The sequence below is a fragment of the Balaenoptera acutorostrata genome, chromosome 7, assembly GCF_949987535.1.
Source record: "Balaenoptera acutorostrata chromosome 7, mBalAcu1.1, whole genome shotgun sequence".
Classification (NCBI taxonomy): domain Eukaryota; kingdom Metazoa; phylum Chordata; class Mammalia; order Artiodactyla; family Balaenopteridae; genus Balaenoptera; species Balaenoptera acutorostrata.
In genome coordinates this window covers 88135091-88153522 of record NC_080070.1, presented here as the reverse complement: position 1 = coordinate 88153522, position 18432 = coordinate 88135091, and positions in this window count along the sequence as shown.

Here is an 18432-nt window from a genome sequence, read left to right as displayed (position 1 = left end):
GTACCCATCCCATGGGTCCCAAATCTCCAGGTTCAAGGGTATCTTCCTACATCGAAAACATGCATCAGAAACCCAGAAGATGGTACACCGTGTGATCGGGAAAGGTTTCTAAAACGCTCCTCATTTCTCATCTCCTTGTGCTCGGGTTCGCCATTCCAGCCGCTTTACTAGCAATCTCCCTCCTTGGAGAATCAGCACCTTTAACCTCCTGTTCTGTACAGGTTGCAATTTGTCCTGAGGATGAACGGGAAGAGGGGGAACCAATGAGAGACTAGCTCTAGGTGTTGGTACAGGCACAGTTTACTCTATTTTCCCATCAGGAAGAAGAATTAACCACAGTCTCAGCCTGCGCCCGGAACCAGAATAGGGCCTGAAGCAATCCTGCGATTTTGCGGCCAGCTCCCAAGAAAGCGAGTTGAAAAATGGAGCTCAGGGGCACTGCAATTCACAAACCTGCAGAGTTATAAATGATAACTCTCGTGCACAAATATATTGAGGGAAGGCAACGAAGAGGATTTGAAAGCAAGGCAGAATTGCAGGAAACAGATTTCAGGAGGTAGATTCGAATCGCCTTTAAAGCACAGGAAAAGCGGCGAAACCTCGACAATGATGCCCTTGGCCAAAAAGGGCGTATGCGTTTTTTCCTGAATATATTCAGGAAAAAACGCATACGCCCTTTTTGGCCAACCAAGCAACCTGGAAAGGCAAATCAGCGCTACAAAGAAGTCTCGCTTCCCATCGGTCAAAAGGGCCATGCTGAATAAAGTGTCAAAACCAGAAATGCAGGACAGGCCATGGAGAAACGGGAGCCTTGCTACGCTGATGGGCGGGATGTAAATTGCCAACAGCCACTCTGGAGAAATGTACGGTGTGTCCTGAAACATCTAAAAAACTCAGCGTACAGAGCATAGGGCACTTCCACTCATGGGCGTATAAATTGGGAAAACTAAAAATCAGCAAGACACAGGCACCCCAAAGTTTAAGGCTGCTCTGTTGACAAGAACCTCCACTTCGTTACACCTTAAATATCCCAGGAAAGAGGAAAATGGATAAAGAAGTTGTGGTCCTTATGCACAAAGGAATATCACTCAACCATGAAATCAACGTCATAAGGCTAGTAGCAGCATGATGAGTGGGTTTAGGTACGACGATTCTAAGTGAAATAAGTCACACAGAAAAAGACTCAGATCCTAAGATATCACTTATAGAGGGAATATAAAAACCGCTACACTTGAACTGAACTACAAAACAGAACAGAGTCACATGTTTAGAAAACACACTATGGCTGCTTAACGGGAAAGGAGAGGTGGGGTGATGCATAAAACAAGGGTTTGAAATTAGCTCAGATACCATTCCATAAACCCAATATGTAATAGACAAGACCTACTCCTTGCTCAGTGAACTGGACTCAACACCCCCTATTCACCGCCCTCGAATATAGCTGACTAGTAAGAATCTTAAAACCTATGTATTGATATCTCTCTGTAAGTGAGACTTGTGGATGTAAAGCGGCATAAACACAGCAGTGAAAAGCAGCTAAACCCCATTACAAAAATCAATTACTAAGCTTCCCTGGTTGCGCAGTGGTTGAGAATCTGCCTGCTAATGCAGGAAACACGGGTTCGAGCCCTGGTCTGGGAAGATCCCACATGCCGTGGAGCAACTAGGCCCGTGAGCCACAACTACTGAGCCTGCGCGTCTGGAGCCTGTGCTCCGCAACAAGAGAGGCCACAATAGTGAGAGGCCCGCGCACCGCGATGAAGAGTGGCCCCCACTTGCCACAACTGGAGAAAGCCCTAGCACAGAAACGAAGACCCAACATAGCAATCAATCAATCAATCAATCACTAAAGAAATCTTAAAAAAAATTTGCTTATATTTAAAAAAAAACCATTACTTTAAAAAACCCGTGAAACAAAGACAGTGAGAGAGAGAGAAATTCTTCCCAAATTCGTTCAGGGGCAGTGATGCCACCTGGATTGACCATACCTAGACCCACAGGTGATTGAGACATAAGGGTGGACACTCAGGGGCTGAGAGGTTTGGTGAGGTTGGGGGAGCAAACGCAGACCCTTTAAAGGAATACTGCGTGGTACCCATCCCATGGGTCCCAAATGTCCAGGTTCAAGGGCATCTTCCTACATCGAAAACATGCATGAGAAACCCAGAAGATGGTACACCGTGTGATCGGGAAAGGTTTCTAAAACGCACGTCATTTCTCATCTCCTTGTGCTCGGGTTCGCCATTCCAGCCGCTTTACTAGCAATCTCCCTCCTTGGAGAATCAGCACCTTTAACCTCCTGTTCCGTACAGGTTGCAATTTGTCCTGAGGATGAACGGGAAGAGGGGGAACCAATGAGAGACTAGCTCTAGGTGTTGGGACAGGCACAGCTCACTCTATTTTCCCATCAGGAAGAAGAATTAACCACAGGCTCAGCCTGCGCCCGGAACCAGAATAGGGCCTGAAGCAATCCTGCGCTTTTGCGGCCAGCCTTCAAGAAAGCGAGTTGAAAAATGGAGCTCAGGGGCACTGCAATTCACAAACCTGCAGAGTTATAAATGATAACTCGTCCACAAATATATCGAGGGAAGGCAACGAAGAGGATCTGAAAGCAAGGCAGAATTGCAGGAAACAGATTTCAGGAGGTAGATTCGAATCGCCTTTAAAGCACAGGAAAAGCGGCGAAACCTCGACAATGATGCCCTTGGCCAAAAAGGGCATATGCGTTTTTTCCTGAATATATTCAGGAAAAAACGCATACGCCCTTTTTGGCCAACCAAGCAACCTGGAAAGGCAAATCAGCGCTACAAAGAAGTCTCGCTTCCCATCGGTCAAAAGGGCCATGCTGAATAAAGTGTCAAAACCAGAAATGCAGGACAGGCCATGGAGAGACGGGAGCCTTGCTACGCTGATGGGCGGGATGTAAATTGCCAACAGCCACTCTGGAGAAGTGTACGGTGTGTCCTGAAACATCTAAAAAACTCAGCTTACAGAGCATAGGGCACTTCCACTCATGGGCGTATAAATTGGCAAAACTAAAAATCAGCAAGACACAGGCATCCCAAAGTTTAGGGCTGCTCTGTTGACAAGAACCTCCACTTCGTTACACCTTAAATATCCCAGGAAAGAGAAAAATGGATAAAGAAGTTGTGGTCCTTATGTACAATGGAATATCACTCAGCCATGAAATCAACGTCATAAGGCTAGTAGCAGCATGATGAGTGGATTTAGGTACGACGATTCTAAGTGAAATAAGGCACACAGAAAAAGACACTTATCATAAGATATCACTTATAGAGGGAATGGAAAAACCGCTACACTTGAACTGAATTACAAAACAGAATAGAGTCACACGTTTAGAAAACACACTATGGCTGCTTAACAGGAACGGAGAGGTGGGGTGATGCATAAAACAAGGGTTTCAAATTAGCTCAGATACCGTTCCATAAACCCAATATGTAATAGACAAGACCTACTCCTTGCTCAGTGAACTGGACTCAACACCCCCTATTCACCACCCAAGAATATATCTGACTAATAAGAATGTTAAAACCTATGTATTGATATCTCTCTGTAAGTGAGTCAAGTGGGTGTAAAGCGGCAGAAACACAGCAGTGAAAAGCAGCTAAACCCCATTATAAAAATCAAATCCTTTAAAATACCCGTGAACAAAGACCGTGGAAGAGAGAGAAATTCTTACAAAATTCATTCAGTGGCTGTGATGCCACCTGGATTGACCATATCTAGACCCACAGCTGATTGAGACATAAGGATGGACCCTCTTGGGGCTGAGAGGTTTGGTGAGGTTGGGGGAGCAAACGCAGACCCTTTAAAGGAATACTGCGTGGTACCCATCCCATGGGTCCCAAATCTCCAGGTTCAAGGGTATCTTCCTACATCGAAAACATGCATCAGAAACCCAGAAGATGGTACACCGTGTGATCGGGAAAGGTTTCTAAAACGCTCCTCATTTCTCATCTCCTTGTGCTCGGGTTCGCCATTCCAGCCGCTTTACTAGCAATCTCCCTCCTTGGAGAATCAGCACCTTTAACCTCCTGTTCTGTACAGGTTGCAATTTGTCCTGAGGATGAACGGGAAGAGGGGGAACCAATGAGAGACTAGCTCTAGGTGTTGGTACAGGCACAGTTTACTCTATTTTCCCATCAGGAAGAAGAATTAACCACAGGCTCAGCCTGCGCCCGGAACCAGAATAGGGCCTGAAGCAATCCTGCGATTTTGCGGCCAGCTCCCAAGAAAGCGAGTTGAAAAATGGAGCTCAGGGGCACTGCAATTCACAAACCTGCAGAGTTATAAATGATAACTCTCGTGCACAAATATATTGAGGGAAGGCAACGAAGAGGATTTGAAAGCAAGGCAGAATTGCAGGAAACAGATTTCAGGAGGTAGATTCGAATCGCCTTTAAAGCACAGGAAAAGCGGCGAAACCTCGACAATGATGCCCTTGGCCAAAAAGGGCGTATGCGTTTTTTCCTGAATATATTCAGGAAAAAACGCATACGCCCTTTTTGGCCAACCAAGCAACCTGGAAAGGCAAATCAGCGCTACAAAGAAGTCTCGCTTCCCATCGGTCAAAAGGGCCATGCTGAATAAAGTGTCAAAACCAGAAATGCAGGACAGGCCATGGAGAAACGGGAGCCTTGCTACGCTGATGGGCGGGATGTAAATTGCCAACAGCCACTCTGGAGAAATGTACGGTGTGTCCTGAAACATCTAAAAAACTCAGCGTACAGAGCATAGGGCACTTCCACTCATGGGCGTATAAATTGGGAAAACTAAAAATCAGCAAGACACAGGCACCCCAAAGTTTAAGGCTGCTCTGTTGACAAGAACCTCCACTTCGTTACACCTTAAATATCCCAGGAAAGAGGAAAATGGATAAAGAAGTTGTGGTCCTTATGCACAAAGGAATATCACTCAACCATGAAATCAACGTCATAAGGCTAGTAGCAGCATGATGAGTGGGTTTAGGTACGACGATTCTAAGTGAAATAAGTCACACAGAAAAAGACTCAGATCCTAAGATATCACTTATAGAGGGAATATAAAAACCGCTACACTTGAACTGAACTACAAAACAGAACAGAGTCACACGTTTAGAAAACACACTATGGCTGCTTAACGGGAAAGGAGAGGTGGGGTGATGCATAAAACAAGGGTTTGAAATTAGCTCAGATACCATTCCATAAACCCAATATGTAATAGACAAGACCTACTCCTTGCTCAGTGAACTGGACTCAACACCCCCTATTCACCGCCCTCGAATATAGCTGACTAGTAAGAATCTTAAAACCTATGTATTGATATCTCTCTGTAAGTGAGACTTGTGGATGTAAAGCGGCATAAACACAGCAGTGAAAAGCAGCTAAACCCCATTACAAAAATCAATTACTAAGCTTCCCTGGTTGCGCAGTGGTTGAGAATCTGCCTGCTAATGCAGGAAACACGGGTTCGAGCCCTGGTCTGGGAAGATCCCACATGCCGTGGAGCAACTAGGCCCGTGAGCCACAACTACTGAGCCTGCGCGTCTGGAGCCTGTGCTCCGCAACAAGAGAGGCCACAATAGTGAGAGGCCCGCGCACCGCGATGAAGAGTGGCCCCCACTTGCCACAACTGGAGAAAGCCCTAGCACAGAAACGAAGACCCAACATAGCAATCAATCAATCAATCAATCACTAAAGAAATCTTAAAAAAATTTGCTTATATTTAAAAAAAAAACCATTACTTTAAAAAACCCGTGAAACAAAGACAGTGAGAGAGAGAGAAATTCTTACCAAATTCGTTCAGGGGCAGTGATGCCACCTGGATTGACCATACCTAGACCCACAGGTGATTGAGACATAAGGGTGGACACTCAGGGGCTGAGAGGTTTGGTGAGGTTGGGGGAGCAAACGCAGACCCTTTAAAGGAATACTGCGTGGTACCCATCCCATGGGTCCCAAATGTCCAGGTTCAAGGGCATCTTCCTACATCGAAAACATGCATGAGAAACCCAGAAGATGGTACACCGTGTGATCGGGAAAGGTTTCTAAAACGCACGTCATTTCTCATCTCCTTGTGCTCGGGTTCGCCATTCCAGCCGCTTTACTAGCAATCTCCCTCCTTGGAGAATCAGCACCTTTAACCTCCTGTTCCGTACAGGTTGCAATTTGTCCTGAGGATGAACGGGAAGAGGGGGAACCAATGAGAGACTAGCTCTAGGTGTTGGGACAGGCACAGCTCACTCTATTTTCCCATCAGGAAGAAGAATTAACCACAGGCTCAGCCTGCGCCCGGAACCAGAATAGGGCCTGAAGCAATCCTGCGCTTTTGCGGCCAGCCTTCAAGAAAGCGAGTTGAAAAATGGAGCTCAGGGGCACTGCAATTCACAAACCTGCAGAGTTATAAATGATAACTCGTCCACAAATATATCGAGGGAAGGCAACGAAGAGGATCTGAAAGCAAGGCAGAATTGCAGGAAACAGATTTCAGGAGGTAGATTCGAATCGCCTTTAAAGCACAGGAAAAGCGGCGAAACCTCGACAATGATGCCCTTGGCCAAAAAGGGGCGTATGCGTTTTTTCCTGAATATATTCAGGAAAAAACGCATACGCCCTTTTTGGCCAACCAAGCAACCTGGAAAGGCAAATCAGCGCTACAAAGAAGTCTCGCTTCCCATCGGTCAAAAGGGCCATGCTGAATAAAGTGTCAAAACCAGAAATGCAGGACAGGCCATGGAGAGACGGGAGCCTTGCTACGCTGATGGGCGGGATGTAAATTGCCAACAGCCACTCTGGAGAAGTGTACGGTGTGTCCTGAAACATCTAAAAAACTCAGCTTACAGAGCATAGGGCACTTCCACTCATGGGCGTATAAATTGGGAAAACTAAAAATCAGCAAGACACAGGCATCCCAAAGTTTAGGGCTGCTCTGTTGACAAGAACCTCCACTTCGTTACACCTTAAATATCCCAGGAAAGAGAAAAATGGATAAAGAAGTTGTGGTCCTTATGTACAATGGAATATCACTCAGCCATGAAATCAACGTCATAAGGCTAGTAGCAGCATGATGAGTGGATTTAGGTACGACGATTCTAAGTGAAATAAGGCACACAGAAAAAGACACTTATCATAAGATATCACTTATAGAGGGAATGGAAAAACCGCTACACTTGAACTGAATTACAAAACAGAATAGAGTCACACGTTTAGAAAACACACTATGGCTGCTTAACAGGAATGGAGAGGTGGGGTGATGCATAAAACAAGGGTTTCAAATTAGCTCAGATACCGTTCCATAAACCCAATATGTAATAGACAAGACCTACTCCTTGCTCAGTGAACTGGACTCAACACCCCGTATTCACCACCCAAGAATATATCTGACTAATAAGAATGTTAAAACCTATGTATTGATATCTCTCTGTAAGTGAGTCAAGTGGGTGTAAAGCGGCAGAAACACAGCAGTGAAAAGCAGCTAAACCCCATTATAAAAATCAAATACTTTAAAATACCCGTGAACAAAGACCGTGAAAGAGAGAGAAATTCTTACAAAATTCGTTCAGGGGCTGTAATGCCACCTGGATTGACCATATCTAGACCCACAGCTGATTGAGACATAAGGATGGACCCTCTTGGGGCTGAGAGGTTTGGTGAGGTTGGGGGAGCAAACGCAGACCCTTTAAAGGAATACTGCGTGGTACCCATCCCATGGGTCCCAAATCTCCAGGTTCAAGGGCATCTTCCTACATCGAAAACATGCATCAGAAACCCAGAAGATGGTACACCGTGTGATCGGGAAAGGTTTCTAAAACGCACGTCATTTCTCATCTCCTTGTGCTCGGGTTCGCCATTCCAGCCGCTTTACTAGCAATCTCCCTCCTTGGAGAATCAGCACCTTTAACCTCCTGTTCCGTACAGGTTGCAATTTGTCCTGAGGATGAACGGGAAGAGGGGGAACCAATGAGAGACTAGCTCTAGGTGTTGGGACAGGCACAGCTCACTCTATTTTCCCATCAGGAAGAAGAATTAACCACAGGCTCAGCCTGCGCCCGGAACCAGAATAGGGCCTGAAGCAATCCTGCGCTTTTGCGGCCAGCCTTCAAGAAAGCGAGTTGAAAAATGGAGCTCAGGGGCACTGCAATTCACAAACCTGCAGAGTTATAAATGATAACTCTCGTCCACAAATATATCGAGGGAAGGCAACGAAGAGGATCTGAAAGCAAGGCAGAATTGCAGGAAACAGATTTCAGGAGGTAGATTCGAATCGCCTTTAAAGCACAGGAAAAGCGGCGAAACCTCGACAATGATGCCCTTGGCCAAAAAGGGCGTACGTTTTTTCCTGAATATATTCAGGAAAAAACGCATACGCCCTTTTTGGCCAACCAAGCAACCTGGAAAGGCAAATCAGCGCTACAAAGAAGTCTCGCTTCCCATCGGTCAAAAGGGCCATGCTGAATAAAGTGTCAAAACCAGAAATGCAGGACAGGCCATGGAGAGACGGGAGCCTTGCTACGCTGATGGGCGGGATGTAAATTGCCAACAGCCACTCTGGAGAAGTGTACGGTGTGTCCTGAAACATCTAAAAAACTCAGCTTACAGAGCATAGGGCACTTCCACTCATGGGCGTATAAATTGGGAAAACTAAAAATCAGCAAGACACAGGCATCCCAAAGTTTAGGGCTGCTCTGTTGACAAGAACCTCCACTTCGTTACACCTTAAATATCCCAGGAAAGAGAAAAATGGATAAAGAAGTTGTGGTCCTTATGTACAATGGAATATCACTCAGCCATGAAATCAACCTCATAAGGCTAGTAGCAGCATGATGAGTGGATTTAGGTATGACGATTCTAAGTGAAATAAGTCACACAGAAAAAGACACTTATCAGAAGATATCACTTTTAGAGGGAATGTAAAAACCGCTACACTTGAACTGAATTACAAAACAGAATAGAGTCACACGTTTAGAAAACACACTATGGCTGCTTAACGGGAAAGGAGAGGTGGGGTGATGCATAAAACAAGGGTTTCAAATTAGCTCAGATACCGTTCCATAAACCCAATATGTTATAGACAAGACCTACTCCTTGCTCAGTGAACTGGACTCAACACCCCCTATTCACCACACAAGAATATATCTGAGTAGTAAGAATGTTAAAACCTATGTATTGATATCTCTCTGTAAGTGAGTCAAGTGGGTGTAAAGCGGCAGAAACACAGCAGTGAAAAGCAGCTAAACCCCATTATAAAAATCAAATACTTTAAAATACCCGTGAACAAAGACCGTGAAAGAGAGAGAAATTCTTAAAAAATTCGTTCAGGGGCTGTGATGCCACCTGGATTGACCATATTTGGACCCACAGCTGATTGAGACATAAGGATGGACCCTCTTGGGGCTGAGAGGTTTGGTGAGGTTGGGGAGCAAACGCAGACCCTTTAAAGGAATACTGCGTGGTACCCATCCCATGGGTCCCAAATCTCCAGGTTCAAGGGTATCTTCCTACATCGAAAACATGCATCAGAAACCAAGAAGATGGTACACCGTGTGATCGGGAAAGGTTTCTAAAACGCTCCTCATTTCTCATCTCCTTGTGCTCGGGTTCGCCATTCCAGCCGCTTTAATAGCAATCTCCCTCCTTGGAGAATCAGCACCTTTAACCTCCTGTTCCGTACAGGTTGCAATTTGTCCTGAGGATGAACGGGAAGAGGGGGAACCAATGAGAGACTAGCTCTAGGTGTTGGGACAGGCACAGCTCACTCTATTTTCCCATCAGGAAGAAGAATTAACCACAGGCTCAGCCTGCGCCCGGATCCAGAATAGGGCCTGAAGCAATCCTGCGCTTTTGCGGCCAGCTCCCAAGAAAGCGAGTTGAAAAATGGAGCTCAGGGGCACTGCAATTCACAAACCTGCAGAGTTCAAAATGATAACTCTCGGCCACAAATATTTTGAGGGAAGGCAACGAAGAGGATTTGAAAGCAAGGCAGAATTGCAGGAAACAGATTTCAGGAGGTAGATTCGAATCGCCTTTAAAGCACAGGAAAAGCGGCGAAACCTCGACAATGATGCCCTTGGCCAAAAAGGGCGTATGCGTTTTTTCCTGAATATATTCAGGAAAAAACGCATACGCCCTTTTTGGCCAACCAAGCAACCTGGAAAGGCAAATCAGCGCTACAAAGAAGTCTCGCTTCCCATCGGTCAAAAGGGCCATGCTGAATAAAGTGTCAAAACCAGAAATGCAGGACAGGCCATGGAGAAACGGGAGCATTGCTACGCTGATGGGCGGGATGTAAATTGCCAACAGCCACTCTGGAGAAGTGTACGGTGTGTCCTGAAACATCTAAAAAACTCAGCTTACAGAGCATAGGGCACTTCCACTCATGGGCGTATAAATTGGGAAAACTAAAAATCAGCAAGACACAGGCATCCCAAAGTTTAGGGCTGCTCTGTTGACAAGAACCTCCACTTCGTTACACCTTAAATATCCCAGGAAAGAGAAAAATGGATAAAGAAGTTGTGGTCCTTATGTACAATGGAATATCACTCAGCCATGAAATCAACGTCATAAGGCTAGTAGCAGCATGATGAGTGGATTTAGCTACGACGATTCTAAGTGAAATAAGGCACACAGAAAAAGACACTTATCATAAGATATCACTTATAGAGGGAATGGAAAAACCGCTACACTTGAACTGAATTACAAAACAGAATAGAGTCACACGTTTAGAAAACACACTATGGCTGCTTAACGGGAAAGGAGAGGTGGGGTGATGCATAAAACAAGGGTTTGAAAGTAGCTCAGATACCATTCCATAAACCCAATATGTAATAGACAAGACCTACTCCTTGCTCAGTGAACTGGACTCAACACCCCCTATTCACCGCCCTCGAATATAGCTGACTAGTAAGAATCTTAAAACCTATGTATTGATATCTCTCTGTAAGTGAGACTTGTGGATGTAAAGCGGCATAAACACAGCAGTGAAAAGCAGCTAAACCCCATTACAAAAATCAATTACTGGGCTTCCCTGGTTGCGCAGTGGTTGAGAATCTGCCTGCTAATGCAGGAAACACGGGTTCGAGCCCTGGTCTGGGAAGATCCCACATGCCGTGGAGCAACTAGGCCCGTGAGCCACAACTACTGAGCCTGCGCGTCTGGAGCCTGTGCTCCGCAACAAGAGAGGCCACAATAGTGAGAGGCCCGCGCACCGCGATGAAGAGTGGCCCCCACTTGCCACAACTGGAGAAAGCCCTAGCACAGAAACGAAGACCCAACATAGCAATCAATCAATCAATCAATCAGTAAAGAAATCTTAAAAAAAATTTGCTTATATTTAAAAAAAAAACCATTACTTTAAAAAACCCGTGAAACAAAGACAGTGAGAGAGAGAGAAATTCTTACCAAATTCGTTCAGGGGCAGTGATGCCACCTGGATTGACCATACCTAGACCCACAGGTGATTGAGACATAAGGGTGGACACTCAGGGGCTGAGAGGTTTGGTGAGGTTGGGGGAGCAAACGCAGACCCTTTAAAGGAATACTGCGTGGTACCCATCCCATGGGTCCCAAATCTCCAGGTTCAAGGACATCTTCCTACATCGAAAACATGCATGAGAAACCCAGAAGATGGTACACCGTGTGATCGGGAAAGGTTTCTAAAACGCACGTCATTTCTCATCTCCTTGTGCTCGGGTTCGCCATTCCAGCCGCTTTACTAGCAATCTCCCTCCTTGGAGAATCAGCACCTTTAACCTCCTGTTCCGTACAGGTTGCAATTTGTCCTGAGGATGAACGGGAAGAGGGGGAACCAATGAGAGACTAGCTCTAGGTGTTGGGACAGGCACAGCTCACTCTATTTTCCCATCAGGAAGAAGAATTAACCACAGGCTCAGCCTGCGCCCGGAACCAGAATAGGGCCTGAAGCAATCCTGCGCTTTTGCGGCCAGCCTTCAAGAAAGCGAGTTGAAAAATGGAGCTCAGGGGCACTGCAATTCACAAACCTGCAGAGGTAAAAATGATAACTCTCGGCCACAAATATTTTGAGGGAAGGCAACGAAGAGGATTTGAAAGCAAGGCAGAATTGCAGGAAACAGATTTCAGGAGGTAGATTCGAATCGCCTTTAAAGCACAGGAAAAGCGGCGAAACCTCGACAATGATGCCCTTGGCCAAAAAGGGCGTATGCGTTTTTTCCTGAATATATTCAGGAAAAAACGCATACGCCCTTTTTGGCCAACCAAGCAACCTGGAAAGGCAAATCAGCGCTACAAAGAAGTCTCGCTTCCCATCGGTCAAAAGGGCCATGCTGAATAAAGTGTCAAAACCAGAAATGCAGGACAGGCCATGGAGAGATGAGAGCCTTGCTACGCTGATGGGCGGGATGTAAATTGCCAACAGCCACTCTGGAGAAGTGTACGGTGTGTCCTGAAACATCTAAAAAACTCAGCTTACAGAGCATAGGGCACTTCCACTCATGGGCGTATAAATTGGGAAAACTAAAAATCAGCAAGACACAGGCATCCCAAAGTTTAGGGCTGCTCTGTTGACAAGAACCTCCACTTCGTTACACCTTAAATATCCCAGGAAAGAGAAAAATGGATAAAGAAGTTGTGGTCCTTATGTACAATGGAATATCACTCAGCCATGAAATCAACCTCATAAGGCTAGTAGCAGAATGATGAGTGGATTTAGGTATGACGATTCTAAGTGAAATAAGTCACACAGAAAAAGACACTTATCAGAAGATATCACTTATAGAGGGAATGTAAAAACCGCTACACTTGAACTGAATTACAAAACAGAATAGAGTCACACGTTTAGAAAACACACTATGGCTGCTTAACGGGAAAGGAGAGGTGGGGTGATGCATAAAACAAGGGTTTCAAATTAGCTCAGATACCGTTCCATAAACCCAATATGTAATAGATAAGACCTACTCCTTGCTCAGTGAACTGGACTCAACACCCCCTATTCACCGCCCAAGAATATATCTGAGTAGTAAGAATGTTAAAACCTATGTATTGATATCTCTCTGTAAGTGAGTCAAGTGGGTGTAAAGCGGCAGAAACACAGCAGTGAAAAGCAGCTAAACCCCATTATAAAAATCAAATACTTTAAAATACCCGTGAACAAAGACCGTGAAAGAGAGAGAAATTCTTACAAAATTCGTTCAGGGGCTGTGATGCCACCTGGATTGACCATATCTAGACCCACAGCTGATTGAGACATAAGGATGGACCCTCTTGGGGCTGAGAGGTTTGGTGAGGTTGGGGGAGCAAACGCAGACCCTTTAAAGGAATACTGCGTGGTACCCATCCCATGGGTCCCAAATCTCCAGATTCAAGGGTATCTTCCTACATCAAAAACATGCATCAGAAACCCAGAAGATGGTACACCGTGTGATCGGGAAAGGTTTCTAAAACGCTCCTCATTTCTCATCTCCTTGTGCTCGGGTTCGCCATTCCAGCCGCTTTACTAGCAATCTCCCTCCTTGGAGAATCAACACCTTTAACCTCCTGTTCCGTACAGGTTGCAATTTGTCCTGAGGATGAACGGGAAGAGGGGGAACTAATGAGAGACTAGCTCTAGTTGTTGGGACAGGCACAGCTCACTCTATTTTCCCATCAGGAAGAAGAATTAACCACAGGCTCAGCCTGCGCCCGGAACCAGAATAGGGCCTGAAGCAATCCTGCGCTTTTGCGGCCAGCTCCCAAGAAAGCGAGTTGAAAAATGGAGCTCAGGGGCACTGCAATTCACAAACCTGCAGAGTTATAAATGATAACTCTCGTGTACAAATATATTGAGGGAAGGCAACGAAGAGGATTTGAAAGCAAGGCAGAATTGCAGGAAACAGATTTCAGGAGGTAGATTCGAATCGCCTTTAAAGCACAGGAAAAGCAGCAAAACCTCGACAATGATGCCCTTGGCCAAAAAGGGCGTATGCGTTTTTTCCTGAATATATTCAGGAAAAAACGCATACGCCCTTTTTGGCCAACCAAGCAACCTGGAAAGGCAAATCAGCGCTACAAAGAAGTCTCGCTTCCCATCGGTCAAAAGGGCCATGCTGAATAAAGTGTCAAAACCAGAAATGCAGGACAGGCCATGGAGAAACGGGAGCCTTGCTACGCTGATGGGCGGAATGTAAATTGCCAACAGCCACTCTGGAGAAGTGTACGGTGTGTCCTGAAACATCTAAAAAACTCAGCTTACACAGCATAGGGCACTTCCACTCATGGGCGTACAAATTGGGAAAACTAAAAATCAGCAAGGCACAGGCACCCCAAAGTTTAAGGCTGCTCTGTTGACAAGAACCTCCACTTCGTTACACCTTAAATATCATAGGAAAGAGGAAAATGGATAAAGAAGTTGTGGTCCTTATGCACAAAGGAATATCACTCAGCCATGAAATCAACGTCATAAGGCTAGTAGCAGCATGATGAGTGGATTTAGGTACGACGATTCTAAGTGAAATAAGTCACACAGAAAAAGACTCAGATCCTAAGATATCACTTATAGAGGGAATGTAAAAACCGCTACACTTGAACTGAACTACAAAACAGAACAGAGTCACACGTTTAGAAAACACACTATGGCTGCTTAACGGGAAAGGAGAGGTGGGGTGATGCATAAAACAAGGGTTTGAAAGTAGCTCAGATACCATTCCATAAACCCAATATGTAATAGACAAGACCTACTCCTTGCTCAGTGAACTGGACTCAACACCCCCTATTCACCGCCCTCGAATATATCTGACTAGTAAGAATCTTAAAACCTATGTATTGATATCTCTCTGTAAGTGAGACTTGTGGATGTAAAGCGGCATAAACACAGCAGTGAAAAGCAGCTAAACCCCATTACAAAAATCAATTACTGACCTTCCCTGGTTGCGCAGTGGTTGAGAATCTGCCTGCTAATGCAGGAAACACGGGTTCGAGCCCTGGTCTGGGAAGATCCCACATGCCGTGGAGCAACTAGGCCCGTGAGCCACAGCTACTGAGCCTGCGCGTCTGGAGCCTGTGCTCCGCAACAAGAGAGGCCACAATAGTGAGAGGCCCGCGCACCGCGATGAAGAGTGGCCCCCACTTGCCACAACTGGAGAAAGCCCTAGCACAGAAACGAAGACCCAACATAGCAATCAATCAATCAATCAATCACTAAAGAAATCTTAAAAAAAATTTGCTTATATTTAAAAAAAACCATTACTTTAAAAAACCCGTGAAACAAGACAGTGAGAGAGAGAGAAATTCTTACCAAATTCGTTCAGGGGCAGTGATGCCACCTGGATTGACCATACCTAGACCCACAGGTGATTGAGACATAAGGGTGGACACTCAGGGGCTGAGAGGTTTGGTGAGGTTGGGGGAGCAAACGCAGACCCTTTAAAGGAATACTGCGTGGTACCCATCCCATGGGTCCCAAATCTCCAGGTTCAAGGGCATCTTCCTACATCGAAAACATGCATGAGAAACCCAGAAGATGGTACACCGTGTGATCGGGAAAGGTTTCTAAAACGCACGTCATTTCTCATCTCCTTGTGCTCGGGTTCGCCATTCCAGCCGCTTTACTAGCAATCTCCCTCCTTGGAGAATCAGCACCTTTAACCTCCTGTTCCGTACAGGTTGCAATTTGTCCTGAGGATGAACGGGAAGAGGGGGAACCAATGAGAGACTAGCTCTAGGTGTTGGGACAGGCACAGCTCACTCTATTTTCCCATCAGGAAGAAGAATTAACCACAGGCTCAGCCTGCGCCCGGAACCAGAATAGGGCCTGAAGCAATCCTGCGCTTTTGCGGCCAGCCTTCAAGAAAGCGAGTTGAAAAATGGAGCTCAGGGGCACTGCAATTCACAAACCTGCAGAGGTAAAAATGATAACTCTCGGCCACAAATATTTTGAGGGAAGGCAACGAAGAGGATTTGAAAGCAAGGCAGAATTGCAGGAAACAGATTTCAGGAGGTAGATTCGAATCGCCTTTAAAGCACAGGAAAAGCGGCGAAACCTCGACAATGATGCCCTTGGCCAAAAAGGGCATATGCGTTTTTTCCTGAATATATTCAGGAAAAAACGCATACGCCCTTTTTGGCCAACCAAGCAACCTGGAAAGGCAAATCAGCGCTACAAAGAAGTCTCGCTTCCCATCGGTCAAAAGGGCCATGCTGAATAAAGTGTCAAAACCAGAAATGCAGGACAGGCCATGGAGAGACGGGAGCCTTGCTACGCTGATGGGCGGGATGTAAATTGCCAACAGCCACTCTGGAGAAGTGTACGGTGTGTCCTGAAACATCTAAAAAACTCAGCTTACAGAGCATAGGGCACTTCCACTCATGGGCGTATAAATTGGGAAAACTAAAAATCAGCAAGACACAGGCATCCCAAAGTTTAGGGCTGCTCTGTTGACAAGAACCTCCACTTCGTTACACCTTAAATATCCCAGGAAAGAGAAAAATGGATAAAGAAGTTGTGGTCCTTATGTACAATGGAATATCACTCAGCCATGAAATCAACCTCATAAGGCTAGTAGCAGCATGATGAGTGGATTTAGGTACGACGATTCTAAGTGAAATAAGTCACACAGAAAAAGACACTTATCAGAAGATATCACTTATAGAGGGAATGTAAAAACCGCTACACTTGAACTGAATTACAAAACAGAATAGAGTCACACGTTTAGAAAACACACTATGGCTGCTTAACGGGAAAGGAGAGGTGGGGTGATGCATAAAACAAGGGTTTCAAATTAGCTCAGATACCGTTCCATAAACCCAATATGTAATAGACAAGACCTACTCCTTGCTCAGTGAACTGGACTCAACACCCCCTATTCACCGCCCAAGAATATATCTGACTAGTAAGAATGTTAAAACCTATGTATTGATATCTCTCTGTAAGTGAGTCAAGTGGGTGTAAAGCGGCAGAAACACAGCAGTGAAAAGCAGCTAAACCCCATTATAAAAATCAAATACTTTAAAATACCCGTGAACAAAGACCGTGAAAGAGAGAGAAATTCTTACAAAATTCGTTCAGGGGCTGTGATGCCACCTGGATTGACCATATCTAGACCCACTTCTGATTGAGACATAAGGATGGACCCTCTTGGGGCTGAGAGGTTTGGTGAGGTTGGGGGAGCAAACGCAGACCCTTTAAAGGAATACTGCGTGGTACCCATCCCATGGGTCCCAAATCTCCAGGTTCAAGGGTATCTTCCTACATCGAAAACATGCATCAGAAACCAAGATGATGGTACACCGTGTGATCGGGAAAGGTTTCTAAAACGCTCCTCATTTCTCATCTCCTTGTGCTCGGGTTCGCCATTCCACCCGCTTTACTAGCAATCTCCCTCCTTGGAGAATCAGCACCTTTAACCTCCTGTTCCGTACAGGTTGCAATTTGTCCTGAGGATGAACGGGAAGAGGGGGAACCAATGAGAGACTAGCTCTAGGTGTTGGGACAGGCACAGCTCACTCTATTTTCCCATCAGGAAGAAGAATTAACCACAGGCTCAGCCTGCGCCCGGAACCAGAATAGGGCCTGAAGCAATCCTGCGCTTTTGCGGCCAGCTCCCAAGAAAGCGAGTTGAAAAATGGAGCTCAGGGGCACTGCAATTCACAAACCTGCAGAGTTATAAATGATAACTGTCGTGCACAAATATATTGAGGGAAGGCAACGAAGAGGATTTGAAAGCAAGGCAGAATTGCAGGAAACAGATTTCAGGAGGTAGATTCGAATCGCCTTTAAAGCACAGGAAAAGCGGCAAAACCTCGACAATGATGCCCTTGGCCAAAAAGGGCGTATGCGTTTTTTCCTGAATATATTCAGGAAAAAACGCATACGCCCTTTTTGGCCAACCAAGCAACCTGGAAAGGCAAATCAGCGCTACAAAGAAGTCTCGCTTCCCATCGGTCAAAAGGGCCATGCTGAATAAAGTGTCAAAACCAGAAATGCAGGACAGGCCATGGAGAAACGGGAGCCTTGCTACGCTGATGGGCGGGATGTAAATTGCCAACAGCCACTCTGGAGAAGTGTACGGTGTGTCCTGAAACATCTAAAAAACTCAGCTTACAGAGCATAGGGCACTTCCACTCATGGGCTTATAAATTGGGAAAACTAAAAATCAGCAAGACACAGGCACCCCAAAGTTTAAGGCTGCTCTGTTGACAAGAACCTCCACTTCGTTACACCTTAAATATCCCAGGAAAGAGGAAAATGGATAAAGAAGTTGTGGTCCTTATGCACAAAGGAATATCACTCAGCCATGAAATCAACGTCATAAGGCTAGTAGCAGCATGATGAGTGGATTTAGGTACGACGATTCTAAGTGAAATAAGTCACACAGAAAAAGACTCAGATCCTAAGATATCACTTATAGAGGGAATGTAAAAACCGCTACACTTGAACTGAACTACAAAACGGAACAGAGTCACACGTTTAGAAAACACACTATGG